The sequence below is a fragment of the Salvelinus sp. IW2-2015 genome, linkage group LG5 (assembly GCF_002910315.2).
Source record: "Salvelinus sp. IW2-2015 linkage group LG5, ASM291031v2, whole genome shotgun sequence".
NCBI classification, from domain to species: domain Eukaryota; kingdom Metazoa; phylum Chordata; class Actinopteri; order Salmoniformes; family Salmonidae; genus Salvelinus; species Salvelinus sp. IW2-2015.
The window spans coordinates 26,121,933-26,130,611 of NC_036844.1; the positions used below are offsets into that span (position 1 = coordinate 26,121,933).

The 8,679-nt window shown below is 39.0% G+C and overlaps 1 pseudogene; it reads right to left on the reverse strand.

The window, feature by feature from the left end:
• The window catches only part of LOC111964127 (calsenilin-like), a 35,988-nt pseudogene extending 27,646 nt beyond the window's left edge, over nt 1-8,342 (reverse strand).
• Between the last annotated feature and the right edge of the window lie 337 nt (nt 8,343-8,679).

Below are 8,679 nucleotides of genomic sequence, written 5' to 3' on the forward strand. Positions count from 1 at the left end.
CGATTGTTTGAGGRCGGCGCCCCACATCAAAATATTTTTCAACCAGCACAGGCTTCGTAAAATCACAAATAGCGATTAAATACTCACTTACTTTTTGAAAATCTTCCTCTGATTTGCAATCCCAAGGGTCCCAGCTACAACATGCATGGTCATTTTGTTAGATAAAATCCTTCTTTATATCCCAAAAAGTCAGTTTAGTTGGCACCATCGATTTGATAACATTCAGYCACAAGAGCATTAGTGAGGTCGGTCACTGATGTTGGGCGATTAGGCCTGGCTCGCAGTCGGCGTTCCAATTCATCCCAAAGGTGTTTGATGGGATTGAGGTGATGGTCTGTGCAGGCCAGTCAAGTTCTTAAACACCGATCTCGACAAACCATTTCTGTATGGACCTCGCTTTGTGCACGGGGCATTGTCATGCTTAAACAGGAAAGGGCCTTCCCCAAACTGTTGCAAGAAATTTGGAAGCACAGAATCGTGTGKAATGTCATTGTACTGTATGCTGTAGCCTTAAGATTTTCCTTCACTGGAACAAAAGGGCCTAGCCCGAACCGTGAAAAACAGCCCCAGACCATTATTMCTCCTCCACCGAACTWTACAGTTGAAATGATGCATTGGGGCAGGTAGCATTATCCTTGCATCCTCCAAACCCAGATGGTGAAGTGTGATTCATCACTCCAGAAAACATTTTTCCACTACTTCCACTGAGTCAAATGGCAGCAAGCTTTATACCACTCCAGCCGATGCTTGGCATAGCGCATGGTGAAGTTCGCAACAAACAGTTCTTGTGCTGACGTTGCTTCCAGAGCCAGTTTGGAACTCGGTATATGAGCGATAACAATAACAGAACCGAGGACAGACAATTTTTTACGTGTTATGTGCTTCAGCACTCGGCGGTCACGTTCTGTGAACTTGCGTGCCCTACCACTTCGCGGCTGAGCCGTTGTTGTCCTAGACGTTTCCACTTCACAATAACAGAACTTACAGTTGATCGGGGCAGCTCTAGCAGGGCAGAAATTTKATGAACTTACTTGTTGGAAAGGTGGCATCCTATGACGATGCCACATTGGAAGTCACTGAGGTCTCGAGTAAGGCCATTCTACTGCCAATATTTGTCTATGGAGATTGCATGGCTGTGTGCTCGATTTTATACACTTCTCAGCAACGGGTGTGGGTGAAATAGCCGTCACTACTAATTTGAAGGGGTGTCCACATACTTTGTATATATAGTGTACTTGAACAAGCAAATACACTCTCTTATAGAAATACTTCAAACTGCCTCCATAGTCCCTATGCACCCCTACAAGTTGTCTCCTCTCTCTTCTCCCATTGGCATGCTCATTAAGTAGCCGCGCGTGCACTTCCTCAGATAAAACMGATTCCACGACAGGGGAGAAAGGGGTGGGGGGTGACCTCTCTTTTATTTGCCTGGATGAATTGTTCAATGAACAATTAAATTTAAGTTACAGTGTGGTTACATTTGAATCTTATCAAATTGCCCTCTGCGTCTGCAATCACAATATATGAAAGTCTCTGCTTGGATCTATAGACCCCAGGGTTTCCTCAACTACTGTATTGTGTGGACTTTGGGGAAATAGTTTTTACATTACAAAAGCCCATATTTCCTAACTCAAGCAATTGTAGCTATCCATTCTGGTATTGTGTTATTTCCTGAGAAAGGGACTGGCAGTTGAGAAGTTTTAGGGTACAGTGCTGTTGGGTGGTAAATCACAGAGCCTCTAGGGTTCAATCATGCCTGTAATGCCTTGCTGCATGGAACAGCTGGGACTCAGCTGATTATTGTCACAGAGGGATGCACTGTATCACAGAACACTATTGGTATATTGTATCTCTGTGCACTGTATCGCACATGCACTGTGTCTCTCAGAGTCTAAATATATTACAGTACAGACTGAGACAACTACATTGAAAATGGTTAGATGATAATGCTCCCTCATTGGTTTTGTTGGGCGGACGGTCCCAAGACATGAGTGTATGCCAAAAAATAGTTTACCATCRCTGTGTGTGTGTTGTATAAGGGGGTGGGGGATGGGGAGGACTACTACCTCACTTGTTTTTCTTTCAAACCAAGAAAACATTTCAGCTCCATACTTGTACATATTTTCCCGACCAACAAGTAACACATTAAGCTTTTCCAACGTGTCGTCTTAACCAACATAATTTCATGCCAAGTCTCAATGTACGACTCCAAACAGTGAGGCAACTGCAGAACACATGGTCAAATTCCAGCTGGAGCTGCAGCAGCAATGAGTGATCTCTACATACTGTATCTGACACAATGCTCTGCACTTCACTCAACACACTCAACTATTGCACTCATAAAAAGCTTTTTGCAGCTTCTAGACTTCTGTCTAGCACAATCTCTACAATGGGTTGAACAGTCAGTCACTCTATATATCAATATGGACACCATTAGTTGATAAAATACATTACATTATATCTGAATGCTTGCCTTTGGACAATGGCTTAACTTWAAAACATTTATAGTAATTGCCTGTCTGAAATTGATACACATAATTTAGTAGTACATGGTTACAACACAGTTAAAGGGGCAGTCTGCAGTTACATAAATTGTGATATGTATCCGTTGATTCTTGAAGAATGTAACTTATACATTTCTCATGATCTTAGTTCAACTGTTGTACCCCATCAGAACCCAAAATATAGTAAATGTAAACAAAYGCCATATAGCCTCAAAACACAGTTAAAATTATATTTTTGATATCATGGATGGTCAGTCCTTGCATCCAGAGACCTGTCTGTGAGAGTGGTTAAGTTTCTCCAGCCCCATCCCTCAGTTTGTTATCGAAACAGGCGGGGAGTATGCTTTAAAATTAATTAAACTGCTGATTACCGCTTTAAACTAAGACCTTGGCCATGACCCCACTCTCCAAGGGTGTTTCAGGGGGAGTTGGGATATGCAAAAAAAAACATTTCCAATTCACACATGCATATAATACACAGTTGTACATGTGTGAAATAGGACAAATATAAGCACCCACCTAATTATTATTGTTATTATTGTTGTTGTTGCTAAGATAGTGACATACAATACTGCAGATGGTAAGAATTACTATCATTAAGTTGAGCCTAGCCATTGTCACAAAATGGCATAGAATAGAGCCATCGTCAGAGCAGGTACAATATCAGTGACACCAAGTAGCTGACATTACATATTTTCCATGGCAGTTGGTTACTGTTTCATTTGATTGATTCAGCAACACTCACATTAAAATAATAAAAAATATAATAACAATTGATTGGATGTATTTATTTGTCCACTGTATGACATGTTTTGCAATAACTCAATKATTATTTTCTGCCATAACTGTTATTCCACGAATGACGTGGGCATGGATTCAGCAGGTCTGCCTCGTACTGAACTCAAAACTCTGCAGCAGTTTGTTTAGGCTATTCCAACAATTAAAACTAACACAACAAACACAACAAAATATACATGTTATCTTTTCAATTTACCTGCATGGTGTTATTGTGTTGATATCTTGCTCTTTACACTAAACCACTCTGAGGCGTTCCTTTAGTCGCGCGCACTTTTCGTTCTGAGGATCTTGATGTAAGTGGAAACTCGCGCATTTCAAAGAGAGAGAGAGAGAGAGAGAGAGAGAGAGAGAGAGGAGAGAGAGAGAGAGAGAGAGAGAGAGAACTGCCCCCCTCGGTAAGCCTTCTTTAAGTCGCTGTCCGTGGTCCTGAAGTCGCTGTAGGGTTTCTCTGGTCTAGATTCTGACCGCGTGCGCAAGATGTCTTTCCCTATCTAATATGAGACAGTCACAAACGGAACCTGGCCAACAATCTGTTCTCCATTGAAGTTGGTCACACAAAGGGAGCTGGATTTGTAGGACTCAAGATAAAAGCCATATTGAGCTCATTGGGGATATCTTACTTTGATGTTTTTTTCTGTAGACYTTTGGACATTTTGCTGATCATGATGATAAGCAACGAGGACAGTTACATGTAGATTGTAGATTGTTATGTGGGCTAAACAACTAAATACATAGCCTATAACAGATAAAACAATGATTTCATTGAATAAAATACTTTTTAGCTTGAGTTCCCTAAATATGTAAATTACTGTAGTTAGGCTATGTGCTATTGAGCACATGTACATTTCACACATTACCGGGGTTTAAGACTTGACAGCAGTACTGCGCTGATAACAGTGGCTTTGCTGAATTGTATTCAGAGGCTACTCAGGCTAGGTCTTAGCAGCACAATACATTTTTCTATCAGTAATGATAGAATGAACACAAGATCAATGTGTGGTAAGGTCAAGGTCAAATTCAAAAAGGCACTCGCACATCTGAGCAATCTTATTTGCAGGTGCATGGCATCAATTGAACAAGATGAAGGAAAAGGAAACCGCACACTGCTCTTGATAGTATCACCGATATTTAATAAGCTTACGTATCGGCCACACGGCCTTCGTCAGAGCTTTTGGGATATTTTGAAAGTTGCACACTTATGTAGACCAGGCTCCACCCACATCCGTTCTACACATCGAAGGGGGTTGGAGGCAAAGGAAAATAAATAAGTGCTACCAAATATAACAATGTGCATTTCATAAATATTACAAAAGTGTATAAATAAGGCGTATTGAACACTTCTGTATAATCTCAATGAGGACATAGCAAGTTCATTAGTCATTGGGTACATCATATGAAAAACGTCAGAATAATCTACAAGAGACACACATTTCATGTTCCAATTCACAGCATAACATACAAAGGTATTTCATCATTAAGTCCTTTTGGAAACAATGTCTGGAGGGTGAAAATCCCAAAACATTATCTTTTACTCAGAGTATTATTAATATCACCTCCCCTGTCTGATATCTTAACTTTCTCTATGCCACAAAATCTAAAGGTGGAAATGTCATGCTTCAKSTCATTGAAATGTACAGCGACTGGATAATCCCTGTCGTTTCTCCTGATTGAACTTTTATGTTCACTAATTCTCTGTTTGAGAGAGCGGGTGGTTTTACCGACATAACAGAGCCCACATGGACATTTAATAATGTAAATAACATGGGTGGTGGAACACGTAATAATGTCATTTATTTGGAACCTTTTTCCTGTGTGTGGGTGACAGAAATATTGACACTTCATCATATTGTTGCACTGTGCGCATCCTCTGCATGGTAAGGTCAAGGTAAAAATGTCCCTTGGGAATCTGTGATTGTATGTTTTACTGTATATTTATAGATTTTAAAAAAGCATATGAAGTACCAATTGGAAATGAATTAAAATGCAGATGGCGTTGCAAGATATTTTATGGGAATTGTCATGGCACTATTGTTTACACAGTTCTGTCTCTAAAATGTGCCTTCACTATTGTATTTTCACTAATTCAGCAGTGATCTGAGATCCTTTCCCATTCCTTTTCTATAGACAACTGAATAACTAGAGATTGGCCCTCTTAAACCTTTCATGCAGTTTCAATTAAGAGGTCAATTTCCTCATGAACTCAAACCAAGATAACAGAACTCACAACAATAATCATAGAGGTCTCTCCTGAAGAGTGCTTTATTACTGCTAGTGGCAAACAATTCTTCCAAGATTCTATTTGAATCTGAGGCAAACCTGTGGCAACCATATTTAATGCCACTATTGGCAAACAGTTTACCAGAAGTAATTTCTGTTGAACACATGAGTTCCAAGACCAGTAACAGTTGACAACTAATCGGGGGATTCGAAAAATCTGTTGTAAAATGGTAACCAAGCTATTTAGCTAGCTACCTACCAAAGTTGTCCTGTGAGCGTCTAAGTTTTTAATTAAAATGTCAAATTGTTAGCTAATTGATGCCTAGTTAGCAATGTCATGTTTTATGGCATAGAGTGAAACACATTTTGTTGATACCAGTTTCAATCTGTCAGTGTCACTGACTGGCTAGCGCTGAGCTAGCAGGCTAGTGTATAGCTAGCTAGCTAACGTTAGCTATCCTATTTTTGCACAATATGTGATAGTTGGCTAGCTAACTAATGATTTGCCTAAATATTTTTAGGTTAATACTAATATGCATGTCAATATGCAGTGGCACTGTTCTGTAGCATGTTAGCTAGCTAGCACAACAGCTAAGGTAGCAACAATATGAGCTGACTTGACATCAAAGCAAGACACTTTTACAGATGGATACCCTTCCCCTACCCAAGGTGTTGGAAGAGGCTGTTTTGGGAGGAGGATGCATCAACACCCTGGGAAGATGTTTGTGGCGCACTCACTCAAAACCCATTTTTTGAGTGATGAATTTGTGTATTGTCTTCAAGCTTGATAAAGTAAGCAAATGAATGTATTATTCTCATAAATGTAGCCCATACATTCATTATCTGTAACAGTTAGATATTTGATTGCTTTAAACTTGTGTGTTGTGTTGTTCCTTCTCTCTTTCTAGAAGCAATCAGTTACAAGGTAAATAATTATATGATTGAGGCCTTCAATCAAACTGAGGACAGAGAAATATGTGTGCACCAGGTCAAGGCATGGCTATAATTCATTTTGGGAAAATAATATGAATAATATGAATATCCATATTAGGCATAAYTYAATTTTATGTTGTTTTTCTTCCACCCAAACCTTATACACCTGAGCCAGGAAGAAGAGACAGCTAGTAGACAACTGTCTCAAGTCCCCAGCGTAGATTGAATATCATAATTATATGATTTGTTTTAATCAATTGTGTTGAAGCTTGGCTGGAGAAAAATATTGTAAATTGTGGCTCTCCAGGAACAGTTGGCCACACATTTGAAGTTAGATTCAGTAGGCCTACAGTAAGTCCCAGTTTATGCTAGCTACACCGCTTGTTTATATAGCATTTATACAAGGAAGAAACATTGTTTCCTTGCTGAAAAATATATAGAATGCCAGTTTCAGGGAGAAGTATAGCAACATCGAGGCAACTTTGTAACATCTGACCATTAGCTGCTGAGTCTAACAATTCAGTTATGGTTTTCAGTATCCTAATTTTGTTTTGATATTGTGTTTTCTGAATTCAACCAGCTTTGGATGAAGGACCGCCATCTCCAATGTTCACTCAAAAAGGCAATAGTTCTGAACTGGGTGTGATACATTTTTTGTTGTTTTAATTATTTAAATGTTGTTCATTATCTTTTAAACTTCCATTGGTTGAAAGCTATTACTCAGTTATCAGTTGGCTCATATAAATTCTGCAGTTGCCCCTTTAAACATCCTACGGTCAACATTCCCATAGTGTTCACATTTATCTGTAAATGTTGTAGCTACATAAAAAGGTAGGGAAATATCCAGTCTTTGCTATTTCCTTCATTAGCGTACTGATGATTTCAGGTTGTATTGGATTTATTTGTATCTGTTAAGACATTGAATACATGTTGTTTATTATATTTAGTATGTTTAGTATAGTTTTATCTGTGATAAGCAAGTTCATTTAAAGTTGTATGTGATTTGGTTTATATAGATACAACACACAGTAACCAAAAAACAGATCTAATTTGCATATTCATACTGAGTTTGCAGCAAATTTGCAGCAAAGAGTAGAATGTTCGCCACAAGTTTCCCAGAATTGTTTGCCAGAAGTTCACAAGTCACTGCAAATTTGCTGCAAGTTTGCCACAAAACTAATTTTCATGTGAAAATATGAGCTATTGTGGCAAATTGACCAAAGGTTTCCCACAACAGTTTGCCAGAAGCCATTTTTGGGGGGTAAGGGTATTACAGTCAAAAATGGTCAACTTTATAATGAACAAGACTCCAAGTCAGGGAGGGAAGAGAGAGATATAGTTTTTTTTAGGAGTTTGTTGCTGTGGAAACTGTTGCTAAGCAGTGTTTTAGACCATAAGGAGAGCGAAAGGTTAATCAGACATAAGGGGGAGGTGTAAAAAGTGAAGAGGAGAAAGATTTGAATAAAGAAAAAGAAATAGAGAGCATGCAGATAACAGCCTGAGTGAAGACTCCAACTCAATGATGTCAAGGATTGAAATGGATTTAGATAGAAATTCTACTTACCAATGCAAACATATTCTCTCAGCCATCTCAGCTATCCAAAAACGCATGTTCTCTAAGGGCAAGGGAAGTTATAAGCAGGTGTGGATTTCTGCGTCTTTTTCACTCAACCAGGGTAAAGTCTTCTGTAATTCATTCAATAATAATACAGTAATAAGTAATTCTGTTTTAAGAGCCAATAAATTAATGTCACATAAAAATCTACCAATTAAATAGGCTTATACTCTTTCATGTGAGTAATTTCGTTACACTACATGTATTAAATTCCACTGTAATTTATATTACAGGGGAAAAGCTTAAAAGGTTAAATATKTCCATGAGTCTGTCGCTGTGTGCCTCTGGGTGCTTTTCTGCCTACAGGTCTATCACATTCCTGTCGACACTAAGTCTATTTTTAGCTTAGCGACTAGCTCCAGCGAGCGCTTGGTGTCCTTGGTGGATTACATTCCAATGTTGAGTCTAATTGAGGATGCGTGTGAGTGTGTGTGTTTGCTTTTTCACCATATCTTCTCCAACAAAGGTTGCTGTGCATGCACTCATACACACAATAACCCATCTCTGTCTATGCCACGCTATTTCATCCACTATATCCATCCCTTTCTCCTCTCTGTACTTTTATTCCTCAGCCTGTTTAACATTCACACTTCTTGCACTCCTTCTCTGTCA